The sequence below is a fragment of the Oncorhynchus mykiss genome, chromosome 21, assembly GCF_057628025.1.
Source record: "Oncorhynchus mykiss isolate SJ-2025 chromosome 21, ASM5762802v1, whole genome shotgun sequence".
In the NCBI taxonomy this organism is placed as follows: domain Eukaryota; kingdom Metazoa; phylum Chordata; class Actinopteri; order Salmoniformes; family Salmonidae; genus Oncorhynchus; species Oncorhynchus mykiss.
Window position 1 is genome coordinate 58,536,732 of NC_143042.1, and position 20,769 is coordinate 58,557,500.

General features: G+C 48.7%; 1 long non-coding RNA gene across 1 annotated transcript in view; it reads right to left on the reverse strand.

Annotated features, from left to right (window-relative positions):
• Positions 1-1,216: 1,216 nt before the first annotated feature.
• Positions 1,217-20,769, reverse strand: part of LOC149973533 (uncharacterized) — a 43,141-nt gene continuing 23,588 nt past the window's right edge. Inside the window, exon 3 of the long non-coding RNA XR_016490409.1 lies at positions 1,217-1,883. This is a non-coding gene — a long non-coding RNA (uncharacterized LOC149973533). The remainder of the gene's footprint in view (positions 1,884-20,769) is intronic.

Genomic DNA, 20,769 nt, shown 5'->3' on the forward strand with positions numbered 1-20,769 from the left:
GATTTTATTGATGTATTACATTAAGTTAAAATAAGTGTTCATTCAGTACTGTTGTAATTGTCATTATTACAAATAAATTTAAAAAATAGTCCGATTAATCGGTATTTGCTTTACTTGGTCCTCCAATAATCGGTATCGGCGTTGAAAAATCATCATCGGTCGACCTCTACAATGGTTCATTGGATCAGCCTAAAACGTTGCACATACACAGCTGCCTTCTAGTGGCCAAAATCTAAATTGCAACTGGGCTGGAATAATACATTTTGGCTTGTCTCTTTTTTACAGTTGTTTTTTTCTTTGTATTATCTTTTCCCAGATCTATTGTGTTTTATTCTCCTACATTCATTTCACATTTCCGCAAACTTCAAAGTGTTTCCTTTCAAATGGTATCAAGAATATGCATATCCTTGCTTCGGGTCCTGAGCTACAAGCAGTTCGATTTGAGTGTCATTTTAGGAAAAAAGCGCCGGTTCCTTATTAACCTGTAACTGAGTAACTTAAGATGACCCTAAGAAGTTCCTCTGTCCAGTGTCTGTGTTCTTTTGTCCATCTTAATCTTTTATTTTTATTGGCCAGTCTGAGATATGGCTTTTTCTTTGCAACTCTGCCTAGAAGAACATCCCGGAGTCGTCTCTTCACTGTTGACGTTGAGACTGGTGTTTTGTGGGTACTATTTAATGAAGCTGCCAGTTGAGGACTTGTGAGGCGCCTGTTTCTCAAACTAGACACTAATGTACTTGTCCTCTTGCTCAGTTGTGCACCGGGGCCTCCCAGTCCTCTTTCTATTTTGGCCAGTTTGCGCTGTTCTTTGAAGGGAGTAGTACACAGCGTTGTACGAGATCTTCAGTTTCTTGGCAATTTCTCACATGGAATAGCCTTCATATCTCAGAACAAGAATAGACTGACGAGTTACAGAAGAAAGTTAATTGTTTTTGGCCATTTTGAGCCTGTAATTGAACCCACAAATACTGACGCTCCAGATACTCAACTAGTCTAAAGAAGGCCAGTTTTATTGCTTCTTTAAATCAGGACAACAGTATTAAGCTGTGCTAACAATTGCAAAATGATAAACTTGGATTAGCTAACACAGGAGCAGGAACACGGGAGTGATGGTTGCTGATAATGGGCCTCTGTATGTCTATGTAGATATTCCATTAGAAATCAGCCGTTTCCAGCTACAACAGTCATTTACAACATTAACAATGTCTACACTGTATTTCTGATCAATTTGATGTTATTTTAATGGACAAAAAAAGTGTTTTTCTTTAAAAAACAAGGACTTTTCTAAGTGACCCCAAACGTTTGAACGGTAGTGTACATTCTTACGTTGTGAGAGACGGGGAGAGAGACATTACATTCTTACGTTGTGCCAATAAAGCAAACTGAATTTATTTATTTTTTAATTGAAAGAGACATGAAGAGAAAGAGTGGACTAACACGATGAGACTGAACCTAGAGCAGTGGTTCTCTCCCCACGTCCCAACAGCAGCCAACAGTGGGACCAATACCAAACTGACCTGGGATCAGTGTTACTAACAGAGTACAGATCAGATGAGACAGGAGAACAGGCATTAACTTTCCATAAACAAAATGGTTATTTCAATAACTAGATGGAAAACACATTTCATATTTCAACATTACCAATACAGACCAATCAATATTAACAAAATACATAGTTTGACACCAAAAGAGAGAGAGAGGACAAGAGATTAATTCACAGTATGTAGAATCAACTGATGTTTAACTTGACATAGAGAGGAGGATGCGTCTGAGACCTGTGTATCAGGGACGGGGTGACGGTGTTGGTGTTTCCCACGAGGAGAAGGTGCTGATCTTTGGCCATCACAACCCCTGTCTGACACTTTGGATTATCTGGAAGATAGCTGAGAGAGAGAGAGAGAGAGAGAGAGATGGAGAGAGAGAGACGGAGAGAGAGAGACGGAGAGAGAGAGAGACGGGGAGAGAGAGACGGGGAGAGAGAGACGGGGAGAGAGAGACGGGGAGAGAGAGAGACGGGGAGAGAGAGAGACGGGGAGAGAGAGAGACGGAGAGAGAGAGACGGGGAGAGAGAGAGACGGAGAGAGAGACGGGGAGAGAGAGAGACGGGGAGAGAGAGAGACGGGGAGAGAGAGAGACGGAGAGAGAGACGGGGAGAGAGAGAGACGGAGAGAGAGACGGGGAGAGAGACGGGGAGAGAGACGGGGAGAGAGAGAGACGGGGAGAGAGAGAGACGGAAAGAGAGACGGGGAGAGAGACGGGGAAAGAGAGACGGAGAGAGAGAGATGGGGAGAGAGAGACGGAGAGAGAGAGACGGGGAGAGAGAGACGGGGAGAGAGAGGGAAAGAGAGACGGGGAGAGAGACGGAGAGACGGAAAGAGAGACGGAAAGAGAGACGGGGAGAGAGACGGGGAGAGAGAGAGACGGGGAGAGAGAGAGACGGAGAGAGAGAGACGGGGAGAGAGAGAGACGGGGAGAGAGAGAGACGGGGAAAGAGAGACGGAGAGAGAGAGACGGGGAGAGAGAGACGGAGAGAGAGAGACGGGGAGAGAGAGACGGAGAGAGAGAGACGGAGAGAGAGAGACGGGGAGAGAGAGACGGGGAGAAAGACGGAAAGAGAGACGGAGAGAGAAACGGAGAGAGAGACGGAAAGAGAGACGGGGAGAGAGGGACGGAGAGAGAAACGGAAAGAGAGACGGGGAGAGAGAGAGACGGGGAGAGAGAGAGATGGGGAGAGAGACGGGGAGAGAGACGGAGAGAGAGACGGGGAGAGAGAGTGGGAGAGCGAGACAGAAAGAGAGACGGGGAGAGAGACGGGGAGAGAGAGAGAGACGGGGAGAGAGAGAGACGGGGAGAGAGACGGGGAGGGGGAGACGGAAAGAGAGATGGGGAGAGCGAGACGGAGAGAGAGAGAGACGGGGAGAGAGAGTGGGAGAGCGAGACGGAAAGAGAGATGGGGAGAGAGAGAGACGGGGAGAGAGAGAGACGGAAAGAGAGACGGAAATTGAGACGGAAAGAGAGAGACGGAGAGAGAGACGGGGAGAGAGACGGGGAGAGAGACGGAGAGAGAGACGGGGAGAGAGACGGAGAGAGAGACGGAGAGAGAGACGGAGAGAGAGATGGAGAGAGAGACAGGGAGAGAGAGTGGGAGAGCGAGATGGAAAGAGAGACAGGGAGTGAGAGAGTCGGGGAGAGAGATGGGGAGAGAGAGAGAGAGAGAGAGAGAGAGACGGAAAGAGAGATGGGGAGAGACGGGGAGAGAGACGGGGAGAGAGATGGAGAGAGAGACGGAAAGAGAGACGGGGAGAGAGATGGAGAGAGACGGTGAGAGAGAAGGGGAGAGAGACGGGGAGAGAGATGGAGAGAGAATGGGAGAGAGAGACGGGGAGAGAGATGGAGAGAGAATGGGAGAGAGAGACGGGGAGAGAGAGAAGGGGAGAGAGAGAAGGGGAGAGAGACGGAGAGAGAGAGATGGAAAGAGACGGGGAGAGAGAGTGGGAGAGCGAGACGGAAAGAGAGACGGGGAGAGAGAGAGAGAGACGGGGAGAGAGACGGGGAGAGAGAGAGAGACGGGGAGAGAGACGGGGAGAGCGAGATGGAAAGAGAGACGGAAATTGAGACGGAAAGAGAGAGACGTAGAGAGAGACGTGGAGAGAGACGGAGAGAGAGACGGAGAGAGAGACGGAGAGAGAGAGAGACGGGGAGAGAGAGAGACGGAAAGAGAGACGGAAAGAGAGACGGAAATTGAGACGGAACGAGAGAGACGTAGAGAGAGACGTGGAGAGAGACGGAGAGAGAGACGGGGAAGAGACGGAGAGAGAGACGGAGAGAGAGACGGGGAGAGAGACGGGGAGAGAGACGGAGAGAGAGACGGAGAGAGAGACGGGGAGAGAGAGTGGGAGAGCGAGACGGAAAGAGAGACAGGGAGTGAGAGAGTCGGGGAGAGAGACAGGGAGAGAGAGAGAGAGAGAGAGACGGAAAGAGAGATGGGGAGAGACGTGGAGAGAGAGACGGGGAGAGAGACGGAGAGAGAGAAGGGGAGAGAGACGGGGAGAGAGATGGAGAGAGACGGAGAGAGAGAAGGGGAGAGAGACGGGGAGAGAGATGGAGAGAGAATGGGAGAGAGAGAGATGGAAAGAGACGGGGAGAGAGAGTGGGAGAGCGAGACGGAAAGAGAGACGGGGAGAGAGAGAGATGGGGAGAGAGGCGGGGAGAGAGAGAGAGACGGGGAGAGAGACGGGGAGAGTGAGATGGAAAGAGAGATGGGGAGGGGATACGGAGAGGTAGACGGGGAGGGAGAGACAGAGAGAGAGACAGAGAGAGAGAGAGAGACGTGGAGGGGGAGACGGGGAGAGAGAGACGGAGAGAGAGACGGGGAGAGTGATGGAGAGAGACGGAGAGAAAGAGAGACGGGGAGAGAGGCGGGGAGAGAGAGAGACGGGGAGAGCGAGACGGAAAGAGAGACGGGGAGGGGGAGACGGAGAGAGAGACGGGGAGAGAGATGAAGAGAGAGAGACACAGCTGCATGTGAGCTCCTGCATTGTTCAGCATGTTTACAGCAAATGCTTTGACAAACAAACAACAGAAACCTGAAAACACCATCCAACCTGGAACTGAAATCACCATCCAACATGGAACCTGAAAACACCATCTAACCTGGATCCTGAAAACACCATCCAACCTGGATCCTGAAAACACCATCTACCTTGGAACCTGAAAACACCATCCAACCTGGAACCTGAAAACACCATCCAACCTGGATCCTGAAAACACCATCCAACCTGGAACTGAAAACACCATCAAACCTGAAACCTGAAATCACCATCCAACCTGAAATCACCATCCAACCTGGAACCTGAAATCAACATCCAACCTGGAACTGAAAACACCATCCAACCTGGAACCTGAAAACACCATCCAACCTGAAATCACCATCCAAACTGGAACCTAAAATCACCATCCACACTGGAACTGAAAACACCATCCAACCTGGAACCTGAAAACACCATCCAACCTGGAACTGAAAACACCATCCAACCTGGAACCTGAAAACACCATCCAACCTGGAACCTGAAAACACCATCCAACCTGGAACCTGAAAACACCATCCAACCTGGAACTGAAAACACCATCCAACCTGAAATCACCATCCAACCTGGAACCTGAAATCACTTATCCAACCTGGAACTGAAAACACCATCCAACCTGGAACCTGAAATCACCATTCAACCTGGAACTGAAAACACCATCCAACCTGGAACCTGAAATCACCATCCAACCTGGAACTGAAAACACCATCCAATCTGGAACCTGAAAACACCATCCAACCTGGAACTGAAAAAACCATCCAACTTGGAACTGAAAACACCATCTAACCTGGAACCTGAAATCACCATCTAACCTGGAACCTGAAATCACCATCCAACCTGGAACTGAAAACACCATCCAACTTGGAACTGAAAACACCATCCAACCTGGAACTGAAAACACCATCCAACATGGAACTGAAAACACCACCCAACCTGGAACCTGAAAACACCATCCAACCTGGAACCTGAAAACACCATCCAACCTGGAACCTGAAAACACCATCCAACCTGGATCCTGAAAACACCATCCAACCTGAAATCACCATCCAACCTGGAACCTGAAATCACCATCCAACCTGGAACTAAAAACATCATCCAACCTGAAATCACCATCCAACCTGGAACCTGAAATCACTTATCCAACCTGGAACTGAAAACACCATCCAACCTGAAATCAACATCCAACCTGGAACCTGAAATCACCATCCAACCTGGAACTGAAAACACCATCCAACCTGGAACTGAAATCACCATCCAACCTGGAACTGAAAACACCATCCAACCTGGAACTGAAAACACCATCCAACCTGGAACTGAAAACACCATCCAACCTGGAACTGAAATCACCATCCAACCTGGAACCTGAAAACATCATCCAACCTGGAACCTAAAAACACCATCCAACCTGGAACCTGAAAACACCATCCAACCTGGAACCTGAAATCACCATCCAACCTGGAACTGAAAACACCATCCAACATGAAATCAACATCCAACCTGGAACTGAAATCAACATCCAACCTGGAACTGAAAACACCATCTAACCTGGAACCTGAAAACACCATCCAACCTGGAACCTGAAATCACCATCCAACCTGGAACCTGAAATCACCATCCAACCTGGAACTGAAAACACCATCCAACCTGAAATCAACATCCAACCTGGAACCTGAAATCAACATCCAACCTGGAACTGAAAACACCATCCAACCTGGAACCTGAAAACACCATCCAACCTGGAACTGAAAACACCATCCAATCTGGAACCTGAAAACACCATCCAACCTGGAACTGAAAACACCATCCAACCTGGAACCTGAAATCACCATCCAACCTGAAATCACCATCCAACCTGGAACTGAAAACACCATCCAATCTGGAACCTGAAAACACCATCCAACCTGGAACTGAAAACACCATCCAACTTGGAACTGAAAACACCATCTAACCTGGATCCTGAAAACACCATCCAACCTGGAACCTGAAAACACCATCCAACCTGGATCCTGAAAACACCATCCAACCTGAAATCACCATCCAACCTGGAACCTGAAATCACCATCCAACCTGGAACTGAAAACACCATCCAACCTGAAATCAACATCCAACCTGGAACTGAAATCAACATCCAACCTGGAACTGAAAACACCATCTAACCTGGAACTGAAAACACCATCCAACCTGGAACCTGAAATCACCATCCAACCTGGAACCTGAAATCACCATCCAACTTGGAACTGAAAACACCATCCAACCTGAAATCAACATCCAACCTGGAACCTGAAATCAACATCCAACCTGGAACTGAAAACACCATCCAACATGGAACCTGAAAACACCATCCAACCTGGAACTGAAAACACCATCCAATCTGGAACCTGAAAACACCATCCAACCTGGAACTGAAAACACCATCTAACCTGGATCCTGAAAACACCATCCAACCTGGAACCTGAAAACACCATCCAACCTGGATCCTGAAAACACCATCCAACCTGAAATCACCATCCAACCTGGAACCTGAAATCACCATCCAACCTGGAACTGAAAACACCATCCAACCTGGAACCTGAAATCACTTATCCAACCTGGAACTGAAAACACCATCCAACCTGAAATCAACATCCAACCTGGAACCTGAAAACACCATCCAACCTGAAATCACCATCCAAACTGGAACCTAAAATCACCATCCACACTGGAACTGAAAACACCATCCAACCTGGAACCTGAAAACACCATCCAACCTGGAACCTGAAAACACCATCCAACCTGGAACCTGAAAACACCATCCAACCTGGTACTTGAAAACACCATCCAACCTGGAACCTGAAATCACCATCCAACCTGAAATCACCATCCAACCTGGAACTGAAAACACCATCCAACCTGAAATCACCATCCAACCTGGAACCTGAAATCACTTATCCAACCTGGAACTGAAAACACCATCCAACCTGGAACCTGAAATCACCATTCAACCTGGAACTGAAAACACCATCCAACCTGGAACCTGAAATCACCATCCAACCTGGAACTGAAAACACCATCCAATCTGGAACCTGAAAACACCATCCAACCTGGAACTGAAAAAACCATCCAACTTGGAACTGAAAACACCATCTAACCTGGAACCTGAAATCACCATCTAACCTGGAACCTGAAATCACCATCCAACCTGGAACTGAAAACACCATCCAACTTGGAACTGAAAACACCATCCAACCTGGAACTGAAAACACCATCCAACATGGAACTGAAAACACCACCCAACCTGGAACCTGAAAACACCATCCAACCTGGAACCTGAAAACACCATCCAACCTGGAACCTGAAAACACCATCCAACCTGGATCCTGAAAACACCATCCAACCTGAAATCACCATCCAACCTGGAACCTGAAATCACCATCCAACCTGGAACTGAAAACAACATCCAACCTGAAATCACCATCCAACCTGGAACCTGAAATCACTTATCCAACCTGGAACTGAAAACACCATCCAACCTGAAATCAACATCCAACCTGGAACCTGAAATCACCATCCAACCTGGAACTGAAAACACCATCCAACCTGGAACTGAAATCACCATCCAACCTGGAACTGAAAACACCATCCAACCTGGAACTGAAAACACCATCCAACCTGGAACTGAAAACACCATCCAACCTGGAACTGAAATCACCATCCAACCTGGAACCTGAAAACATCATCCAACCTGGAACCTAAAAACACCATCCAACCTGGAACCTGAAAACACCATCCAACCTGGAACCTGAAATCACCATCCAACCTGGAACTGAAAACACCATCCAACATGAAATCAACATCCAACCTGGAACTGAAATCAACATCCAACCTGGAACTGAAAACACCATCTAACCTGGAACCTGAAAACACCATCCAACCTGGAACCTGAAATCACCATCCAACCTGGAACCTGAAATCACCATCCAACCTGGAACTGAAAACACCATCCAACCTGAAATCAACATCCAACCTGGAACCTGAAATCAACATCCAACCTGGAACTGAAAACACCATCCAACCTGGAACCTGAAAACACCATCCAACCTGGAACTGAAAACACCATCCAATCTGGAACCTGAAAACACCATCCAACCTGGAACTGAAAACACCATCCAATCTGGAACCTGAAAACACCATCCAACCTGGAACTGAAAACACCATCCAACTTGGAACTGAAAACACCATCTAACCTGGATCCTGAAAACACCATCCAACCTGGAACCTGAAAACACCATCCAACCTGGATCCTGAAAACACCATCCAACCTGAAATCACCATCCAACCTGGAACCTGAAATCACCATCCAACCTGGAACTGAAAACACCATCCAACCTGAAATCAACATCCAACCTGGAACTGAAATCAACATCCAACCTGGAACTGAAAACACCATCTAACCTGGAACTGAAAACACCATCCAACCTGGAACCTGAAATCACCATCCAACCTGGAACCTGAAATCACCATCCAACCTGGAACTGAAAACACCATCCAACCTGAAATCAACATCCAACCTGGAACCTGAAATCAACATCCAACCTGGAACTGAAAACACCATCCAACATGGAACCTGAAAACACCATCCAACCTGGAACTGAAAACACCATCCAATCTGGAACCTGAAAACACCATCCAACCTGGAACTGAAAACACCATCTAACCTGGATCCTGAAAACACCATCCAACCTGGAACCTGAAAACACCATCCAACCTGGATCCTGAAAACACCATCCAACCTGGAACTGAAATCACCATCCAACCTGGAACTGAAAACACCATCCAACCTGGAACTGAAAACACCATCCAACCTGGAACTGAAAACACCATCCAACCTGGAACTGAAAACACCATCCAACCTGGAACTGAAAACACCATCCAACCTGGAACTGAAGTCACCATCCAACCTGGAACCTGAAAACATCATCCAACCTGGAACCTAAAAACACCATCCAACCTGGAACCTAAAAACACCATCCAACTTGGAACTGAAAACACCATCTAACCTGGAACCTGAAAACACCATCCAACCTGGAACCTGAAATCCAACCTGGAACCTGAAATCACCATCCAACCTGGAACTGAAAACACCATCCAACCTGGAACTGAAAACACCATCCAACCTGGAACTGAGTAGACAAAGACAACAGGACAACAACACCTGAGTCACTGCCTGTTCACCCCACTATCATCCAGAAGGCGAGGTCAGTACAGGTGCATCAAAGCTGGGACCGAGAGACTGAAAAACAGCTTCTATCTCAAGGCCATCAGACTGTTAAACAGCCATCACTAACATTGAGTGGCTGCTACCAACATACTGACTCAACTCCAGCCACTTTAATAATGGAAAAATGTATGTAATAAATATATCACTAGTCACTTTAAACAATGACACTTTATATAATGTTTAGATACCCTACATTACTCATCTCATATGTATATACTGTACTCTATATCATCTACTGCATCTTGTCTATGCCGTTCGGCCATCGCTCATTCATATATTTTTATGTACATATTCTTTATCCCTTGTGTGTATAAGGTAGTTGTTGTGGAATTGTTAGGTTAGATTACTCGTTGGTTATTACTGCATTGTCGGAACTAGAAGTACAAGCATTTCGCTACACTCACATTAACATCTGCTAACCATGTGTATGTGACAAATAAAATGTGATTTGATTTGAGTGAGCCATGTTTAATCTGAAGCTACTTTTAAAGTCAAGAAGAACAAATATATTAGAATGATATATTTTACTTGATATTTAATTTATATTTATTTATTTCACCTTTATTTAAGGACTGAATGCTAAATTCAGGCTACCAAGCTTGCTAGGACAGAACAGATCCAACAGCAACTTCAATTAGCACTGAGGTGTGAAGTGAGAGGTGTCAAAGCCCTTGAGCCCAACATAGGCAGGAGAGTTTGACAACCGACCCCACCCCCCCCACCCAAATGCAGAGGCCTTTGAAGCCCCCTCCCTCTGTGCAGAGGTCATTACAATACAGTACCCTCTAGATGTAAAAACAACCCATTAGAGAGCCCCCTCCCTGTCAGCCACCCTGATAGCCCTCCTGACCCCCCCCCCCCCCGTCAGTCACCCTGATAGCCCTCCTGACCCCCCCCACCGTCAGTCACCCTGATAGCCCTCCTGACCCCCCCCCCCCTGTCAGTCACCCTGATAGCCCTCCTGACCCCCCCCCCCCCCCCCGTCAGTCACCCTGGTAGCCCTCCTGACCCCCCCCCCCCCACCGTCAGTCACCCTGATAGCCCTCCTGACCCCCCCCCCTGTCAGTCACCCTGATAGCCCTCCTGACCCCCCCCCCCCGTCAGCCACCCTGATAGCCCTTTTTTTTTTTTTTATTTCCCCTTTATTTAACCAGGTAGGCCAGTTGAGAACACCTTTATTTAACCAGGTGGCCAGTTGAGAACACCTTTATTTAACCAGGTAGGCTAGTTGAGAACACGTTCTCATTTGCAACTGCGACCTGGCCAAGATAAGGCATAGCAGTGTGAACAGACAACACAGAGTTACACATGGAGTAAACAATTAACAAGTCAATAACACAGTAGAAAAAAGGGGAGTCTATATATACATTGTGTGCAAAAGGCATGAGAAGGTAGGCAAATAATTACAATTATGCAGATTAACACTGGAGTGATAAATGATCAGATGGTTATGTAAAGGTAGAGATAGAGATATTGGTGTGCAAAAGAGCAGAAAAATAAATAAATAAAAACAGTATGGGGATGAGGTAGGTGAAAATGGGTGGGCTATTTACCAATAGACTATGTACAGCTGCAGCGATCGGTTAGCTGCTCAGATAGCAGATGTTTGAAGTTGGTGAGGGAGATAAAAGTCTCCAACTTCAGCGATTTTTGCAATTCGTTCCAATCACAGGCAGCAGAGAACTGGAACGAAAGGCGGCCAAATGAGGTGTTGGCTTTAGGGATGATCAGTGAGATACACCTGCTGGAGCGCGTGCTACGGATGGGTGTTGCCATCGTAACCAGTGAACTGAGATAAGGCGGAGCTTTACCTAGCATGGACTTGTAGATGACCTGGAGCCAGTGGGTCTGGCGACGAATATGTAGCGAGGGCCAGCCGACTAGAGCATACAAGTCGCAGTGGTGGGTGGTATAAGGTGCTTTAGTGACAAAACGGATGGCACTGTGATAAACTGCATCCAGTTTGCTGAGTAGAGTGTTGGAAGCAATTTTGTAGATGACATCGCCGAAGTCGAGGATCGGTAGGATAGTCAGTTTTACTAGGGTAAGTTTGGCGGCGTGAGTGAAGGAGGCTTTGTTGCGGAATAGGAAGCCGACTCTTGATTTGATTTTCGATTGGAGATGTTTGATATGGGTCTGGAAGGAGAGTTTAGAGTCTAGCCAGACACCTAGGTACTTATAGATGTCCACATATTCAAGGTCGGAACCATCCAGGGTGGTGATGCTGGTCCTCCTGACCTAGCCCTCCTGACCCCCCCCCTGTCAGTCATCCTGATAGCCCTCCTGACCCCCCCCCTCCCTGTCAGCCACCCTGATAGCCCTCCTGACCCCCCTCTCCCTGTCAGCCACCCTGATAGCCCTCCTGACAACCCCCCCTCCCTGTCAGCCACCCTGATAGCCCTCCTGACACCCCCCACCCCCTCCCTGTCAGCCACCCTGATAGCCCTCCTGACCCCCCCCCTCCCTCCCTGCCACCCTGATAGCCCTCCTGACCCCCCCCCCCTCCCTGTCAGCCACCCTGAACCCCCCCTCCCTGTCAGCCACCCTGATAGCCCTCCTGACCCCCCCCTCCCTGTCAGCCACCATGACACCCCCCCCTCCCTATCAGCCACCCTGATAGCCCTCCTGACCCCCCCCTCCCTGTCAGCCACCCTGATAGCCCTCCTGACCCCCCCCTCCCTGTCAGCCACCATGACACCCCCCCCTCCCTATCAGCCACCCTGATAGCCCTCCTGACACCCCCCCCCTCCCTGAGAGCCCTCCTGACAACCCCCCCACACCCACTAAGGACAAACACGAGCCACAGATTGTTCTCCTCATGGACTCAAACAGGAAATATATACAAGAAAATAAACTTTTCCCCCAAACACACAGTGTCTGAACTCTGGTGTCCAAACACCCAGCGTGCCCTTCTGTCTGACCAACTAGGGTCACCCAGCGCACCCTAGACCTTCTGTCTGAGGATCAACTAGGGTCACCCAGCCACATAATAATTCACACAGGCACAAATGACCTGAGAGCACAGCAGGAAAGGGTGACCACAGCACTGAAGGGAGAGATTGAAAAAGCTTCTTCTACTTTCCCCAACGCACAAGTGGTTATCTCCACCCTGCTACCACGAATGACCTGCTACCATACAGAGGGTAAACGCAAGTAATTCCAGTGACCGTGCCTCAAAACCTAATGTTTTCCTGGCCCATCACTCCACCCTGGCCCACCACTCCACCCTGGCCCATCACTCCACCCTGGCCCACCACTCCACCCTGGCCCATCACTCCACCCTGGCCCACCACTCCACCCTGGCCCATCACTCCACCCTGGCCCACCACTCCACCCTGGCCCACCACTCCACCCTGGCCCACCACTCCACCCTGGCCCACCACTCCACCCTGGCCCATCACTCCACCCTGGTCCACCACTCCACCCTGGCCCATTACTCCACCCTGGCCCATCACTCCACCCTGGCCCACCACTCCACCCTGGCCCATCACTCCACCCTTGCCCACCACTCCACCCTGGCCCACCACTCCACCCTGGACTTGACCAGCCTTTATGACCAGGTCCACCTATACAAGGCAGAAGAGCCCACCTTCGCCCGGACCCTAAAGGACATTGCCCTCAACTTGGCAGTAGAAAACCTAGACAGTATATTTGACCTCTCAGCTTCCCAATCAAATCTAGACAGTATATTTGACCTCTCAGCTTCCCAATCAAATCTAAACAATTCAAACAGAAAACCAAAAACAAATGGTTTGATGAAGAAAGAAATTGAGAAACCTGTCCAACCAAAAGAGAAAGAGACAGAGAGAGAGAGACACACGGAGAGAGAGAGATACACGGAGACACACAGAGACAGAGACACAGAGAGACACACAGAGACACAGACACAGAGAGACACACAGAGACACGGAGAGACACATGGAGAGAGAGAGATACACGGAGAGACACACAGAGACAGAGACACAGAGAGACACACAGAGACAGAGACACAGAGAGACACACAGAGACAGAGACACAGAGAGACACATAGAGACAGAGACACAGAGAGACACACAGAGACAGAGACACAGAGAGACACACAGAGACACTGAGAGACACACAGAGACACAGAGAGACACAGAGAGACACAGAGACAGAGACACAGAGAGACACACAGAGACACACAGAGACAGAGACACAGAGAGACACACAGAGACAGAGACACAGAGAGACACAGAGACAGAGACACAGAGAGACACACAGAGACAGAGACACAGAGAGACACACAGAGACACACAGAGACAGAGACACAGAGAGACACACAGAGACACACAGAGACAGAGACACAGAGACACAGAGAGACACACAGAGACAGAGACACAGAGAGACACATAGAGACAGAGACACAGAGAGACACACAGAGACACTGAGAGACACATGGAGAGAGAGAGATACACGGAGAGACACACAGAGACAGAGACACAGAGAGACACATAGAGACAGAGACACAGAGAGACACACAGAGACACTGAGAGACACATGGAGAGAGAGAGATACACGGAGAGACACACAGAGACAGAGACACAGAGAGACACACAGAGACACTGAGAGACACATGGCGAGAGAGAGATACACGGAGAGACACACAGAGACAGAGACACAGAGAGACACACAGAGACACTGAGAGACACATGGAGAGAGAGAGATACACGGAGAGACACACAGAGACAGAGACACAGAGAGACACACAGAGACACTGAGAGACACATGGAGAGAGAGAGATACACGGAGAGACACACAGAGACAGAGACACAGAGAGACACACAGAGACACTGAGAGACACATGGAGAGAGAGAGATACACGGAGAGACACACAGACAGAGACACAGAGAGACACACAGAGACACTGAGAGACACATGGAGAGAGAGAGATACACGGAGAGACACACAGAGACAGAGACACAGAGAGACACACAGAGACACTGAGAGACACATGGAGAGAGAGAGATACACGGAGAGACACACAGAGACAGAGACACAGAGAGACACACAGAGACACTGAGAGACACACGGAGAGAGAGAGATACACGGAGAGACACACAGAGACAGAGACACAGAGAGACACACAGAGACACACAGAGACAGAGACACAGAGAGACACACAGAGACAGAGACACAGAGAGACACATAGAGACAGAGACACAGAGAGACACACAGAGACAGAGACACAGAGAGACACACAGAGACACTGAGAGACAGAGACACAGAGAGACACACAGAGACACAGAGAGACACACAGAGACACTGAGAGACACATGGAGAGAGAGAGATACACGGAGAGACACACAGAGACAGAGACACAGAGAGACACACAGAGATACACAGAGACAGAGACACAGAGAGACACACAGAGACAGAGACACAGAGAGACACATAGAGACAGAGACACAGAGAGACACACAGAGACAGAGACACAGAGAGACACACAGAGACACTGAGAGACAGAGACACAGAGAGACACACAGAGACACTGAGAGACACATGGAGACACTGAGAGACACACAGAGACACTGAGAGACACACAGAGACACTGAGAGACACACAGAGACACTGAGAGACACACAGAGACACAGAGAGACACACAGAGACACTGAGAGACACACAGAGACAGAGACAGAGACACAGAGAGACAGAGACACAGAGAGACACACAGAGACACTGAGAGACACATGGAGAGAGAGAGATACACGGAGAGACACAGAGAGACAGAGACACAGAGAGACACACAGAGACACTGAGAGACACATGGAGAGAGAGAGATACACAGAGAGACACACAGAGACAGAGACACAGAGAGACACATAGAGACAGAGACACAGAGAGACACATAGAGACAGAGACACAGAGAGACACACAGAGACACTGAGAGACACACAGAGACACAGAGAGACACACAGAGACACTGAGAGACACACAGAGACACAGAGAGACACACAGAGACACTGAGAGACACACAGAGACAGAGACAGAGACAGAGACACAGAGAGACACACAGAGACAGAGACACAGAGAGACACACAGAGACACTGAGAGACACATGGAGAGAGAGAGATACACGGAGAGACACAGAGAGACAGAGACACAGAGAGACACACAGAGACACTGAGAGACACATGGAGAGAGAGAGATACACGGAGAGACACACAGAGACAGAGACACAGAGAGACACATAGAGACAGAGACACAGAGAGACACATAGAGACAGAGACACAGAGAGACACATAGAGACAGAGACACAGAGAGACACATAGAGACAGAGACACAGAGAGACACACAGAGACACTGAGAGACACACAGAGACACAGAGAGACACACAGAGACACTGAGAGACACATGGAGAGCGAGAGATACACGGAGAGACACACAGAGACAGAGACACAGAGAGACACATAGAGACAGAGACACAGAGAGACACATAGAGACAGAGACACTGAGAGACACACAGAGACACTGAGAGACAGAGACACAGAGAGACACACAGAGACAGAGACACTGAGAGACACATAGAGACAGAGACACAGAGAGACACACAGAGACAGAGACACAGAGAGACACATAGAGACACTGAGAGACACATGGAGAGAGAGAGGCTTTTGAAAAAGTAACTATTATTTATACAATTGTAGTTAGCTAGCTGAATTGTTAACCAGTTGCTAAGCAGTTGCTAGGGAGTCTCCTAAAAGAATCTAGCAAACAAAAAATAACTAGTTAACTAAAGAACAGAAAGACAACAGAAGACAAAGGACATCAAAGCAAAACAGTCCTCTAAAGACACTAGAGACAGAAACAATGCTGTTCTGGGAAAGGTAGGCTTCTATTGCAGCATTGTAGCCAACATCCCCAGCGTTGCTATGGAAATTATTTACCCACCAGACATCCAGACAGAGAAAGATAAGAAACGGTTCAGGTTTGATGATGGTACAGAACCATGAACGTCTGTTTGCAGATCTTACCAGTTACAAAACAAGAGCAAACTTAATCTTTAATACCAAACGAAGGCACATAGAGAAAAGGGTTATTTGCAACCATGTCCCTTTCTCAAAAAAGAGAGGCATCAGCCAAGGATGTCAGATCAGCATTTTTGAAGAAGCTGACCAGAGCAACACGTATCAAGCCTACCAGTCTGCTCCAGCCCAGGTCAGCCTACCAGTCTGCTCCAGCCCAGGTCAGCCTACCAGTCTGCTCCAGCCCAGGTCAGCCTACCAGTCTGCTCCAGCCCAGGTCAGTCTACCAGTCTGCCCCAGCCCAGGTCAACCTACCAGCCTACCAGTATGCCCCAGCCCAGGTCAACCTACCAGTCTGCTCCAGCCCAGGTCAGCCTACCAGTCTGCTCCAGCCCAGGTCAACCTACCAGTCTGCTCCAGCCCAGGTCAACCTACCAGTCTGCTCCAGCCCAGGTCAACCTACCAGTCTGCTCCAGCCCAGGTCAAACTACCAGTCTGCTCCAGCCCAGGTCAGCCTACCAGTCTGCTCCAGCCCAGGTCAAACTACCAGTCTGCTCCAGCCCAGGTCAACCTACCAGTCTGCTCCAGCCCAGGTCAGCCTACCAGTCTGCTCCAGCCCAGGTCAACCTACCAGCCTACCAGTATGCCCCAGCCCAGGTCAGCCTACCAGTCTGCTCCAGCCCAGGTCAGCCTACCAGTCTGCTCCAGCCCAGGTCAACCTACCAGTCTGCTCCAGCCCAGGTCAACCTACCAGTCTGCTCCAGCCCAGGTCAACCTACCAGTCTGCTCCAGCCCAGGTCAACCTACCAGTCTGCTCCAGCCCAGGTCAAACTACCAGTCTGCTCCAGCCCAGGTCAACCTACCAGTCTGCTCCAGCCCAGGTCAACCTACCAGTCTGCCCCAGCCCAGGTCAGCCTACCAGTCTGCTCCAGCCCAGGTCAGCCTACCAGTCTGCTCCAGCCCAGGTCAGCCTACCAGTCTGCTCCAGCCCAGGTCAGCCTACCAGTATGCCCCAGCCCAGGTCAGCCTACCAGTATGCCCCAGCCCAGGTCAGCCTACCAGTCTGCTCCAGCCCAAGTCAACCTACCAGTCTGCTCCAGCCCAGGTCAACCTACCAGTCTGCTCCAGCCCAGGTCAACCTACCAGTCTGCTCCAGCCCAGGTCAACCTACCAGTCTGCTCCAGCCCAGGTCAACCTACCAGTCTGCTCCAGCCCAGGTCAACCTACCAGTCTGCTCCAGCCCAGGTCAACCTACCTGCCTCCCAGTCAAACCAACCCAGAGCTACGCTATTAATACTTTGAAACTCGTAAACAGTAGAAACATACACTGAAACACTGAAACGCAAGAAATTGAATTACAACAATAAGACACTTGATGAAATTGAAAACGCAATTGACCAAAATCCATTTTGGGACATGTGGAACAATTTAAGCACAACAAAGCCACAATAATTAGCCATACAAGAAGGAATTTGGAAAAGGTATTTTGATAATCTACTCAAAAACATCCCACAAAAAGACTTACAACAGAATCAATTAAAGAAAATTAAAGAAAAATGTAACATCCATTAATCGGTCATTAAAACAACCAAAATCCATTAGATTACCCAAGAACCCAACAAGAACTAAATGAAAAGCTCAAATCTATAAAACCAAAGAAGGCTTGTGGTCTAGATAACATCAGAAATGAAATGCTGAAAAACAGCACACCTGAGTTGCAAAATGCTGTGTTTAAACTGTTCAACATGATTTTAACTTCTGTCTGCTTCCCAGGGGCTCATCTCCCCTATCCACAAAAGTGGAGACAAATCAGACCCCAATAATTACAGGGGAATTTGCATAAACAGCGACTTGGGAAAGGTTTTCTGTAGCATTTTGAATTCAAGAATTCAAACCTTTCTTCAAGAAAAAAATGGAATAAGTAAATTGTCTTTCTCCCTAACCATCACAATACTGATCATATTACACACACTAATTAATAAACACGTCCACCCCAAAAAAGAGAGGGCAACATCTTTGCTTGCGGGTCCTCCCGACTGGCGCAGTAGCTGTGCCACTAGAGATCCTGGTTCGAATCCAGGCTCTGTCACAGCCGGCCGTGACCGGGAGGCCCATGGGGCGGCGCACAATTGGCCCAGTATTGTCTGGGTTAAGGGAGGGTTTGGCCGGCAGGGCTGTTCTTGTCCCATAGCCCACTAGCGACTCCTGAGGCATGCTGGGCGCAGTGCACGCTGTTTCCTCCGACACATTGGTGCAGCTGGCTTCCGGGTTGGATGGGCATTGTGTCAAGAAGCAGTGTTCATGGCTCTCGACCTTCGCCTCTCCCGAGTCCGTACAGGAGTTCATGGCTCTCGACCTTCGCCTCTCCCGAGTCCGCAGTTTGAGTCCAAACCTTTTCAATATTTATATCAATGAATTAGCAGACATGTTGGACCATTCTGCAGCCCCAGGACTCACACTATTTAACAGAGGTGAAATACCTGCTATATGCTGATAATTTGGTTCTTCTATCACCAACCAAAGAAGGTCTTCAACAGAACATTAACATTCTAGACAATATTGCCATAATCGGGCCCTGGCAGTACATTTCTAAAAAAACTAAAATCCTGATTTTCCAGAAAAAACCCAGATGTCAGAAACACAAATATAAATTCACCTTGAACAAAACCATAATTGAACACACACAAAAAATGACTCCTACCTGGTCTGACCATATCTGCATCGGGAAACGACGAATATGGCAGTCAAAGAAACAGCCGGCAGAGCGTTGAATGCAATAAAAATGACTCCTACCTGGTCTGACCATATCTGCATCGGGAAACGACGAATAAGGCAAAGAAACAGCCGGCAGAGCGTTGAATGCAATAAAAATGACTCCTACCTGGTCTGACCATATCTGCATCGGGAAACGACGAATATGGCAGTCAAAGAAACAGCCGGCAGAGCGTTGAATGCAATAAAAATGAAATGATTCCAAATCAACGTCCCAGTTAGAATTAGAACCAAAATATTTGACAGTGTAATCCTAGCTCTTTATGAAAGTGAGGTTTGGGGGGCCACTCAAACTGGACGTTAAAATGTGGGACAAATATCCAATTCAAGCCCTTACATGGAAAATTCTACAAGTCCAGAGAAGTACACCTAACGCAGGGCAGAATTGGGCCTCTTTCCAGTGGTAATGAAAATTCAGAAAAGATCATTAAAATTTTGGCTACATATAAATTCAAGTCCAAATTCAAGTCTGCAATTTAAACTACTTCAAACCCAAGAGCTGAGCCCAGAAACGAGCCCTCTCAGTCAGCTGGTGTTGGACCTCACCAACCAAGCTGAGCCCAGAAACGAGCCCTCTCAGTCAGCTGGTGTTGGACCTCACCAACCAAGCTGAGCCCAGAAACGAGCCCTCTCAGTCAGCTGGTGTTGGACCTCACCAACCAAGCTGAGCCCAGAAACGAGCCCTCTCAGTCAGCTGGTGTTGGACCTCACCAACCAAGCTGAGCCCAGAAACGAGCCCTCTCAGTCAGCTGGTGTTGGACCTCACCAACCAAGCTGAGCCCAGAAACGAGCCCTCTCAGTCAGCTGGTGTTGGACCTCACCAACCAAGCTGAGCCCAGAAACGAGCCCTCTCGGTCAGCTGGTGTTGGACCTCACCAACCAAGCTGAGCCCAGAAACGAGCCCTCTCGGTCAGCTGGTGTTGGACCTCACCAACCAAGCTGAGCCCAGAAACGAGCCCTCTCGGTCAGCTGGTGTTGGACCTCACCAACCAAGCTGAGCCCAGAAACGAGCCCTCTCAGTCAGCTGGTGTTGGACCTCACCAACCAAGCTGACACCAGCACTGCTTCAAAAGAAAGAATTCCAATAAACAAAATCATGAACCAATCAAAGGAATCATATTTACAATACTGTAAAAACTAAAAACATCCCAAAGCCGACTAAATTGCTATC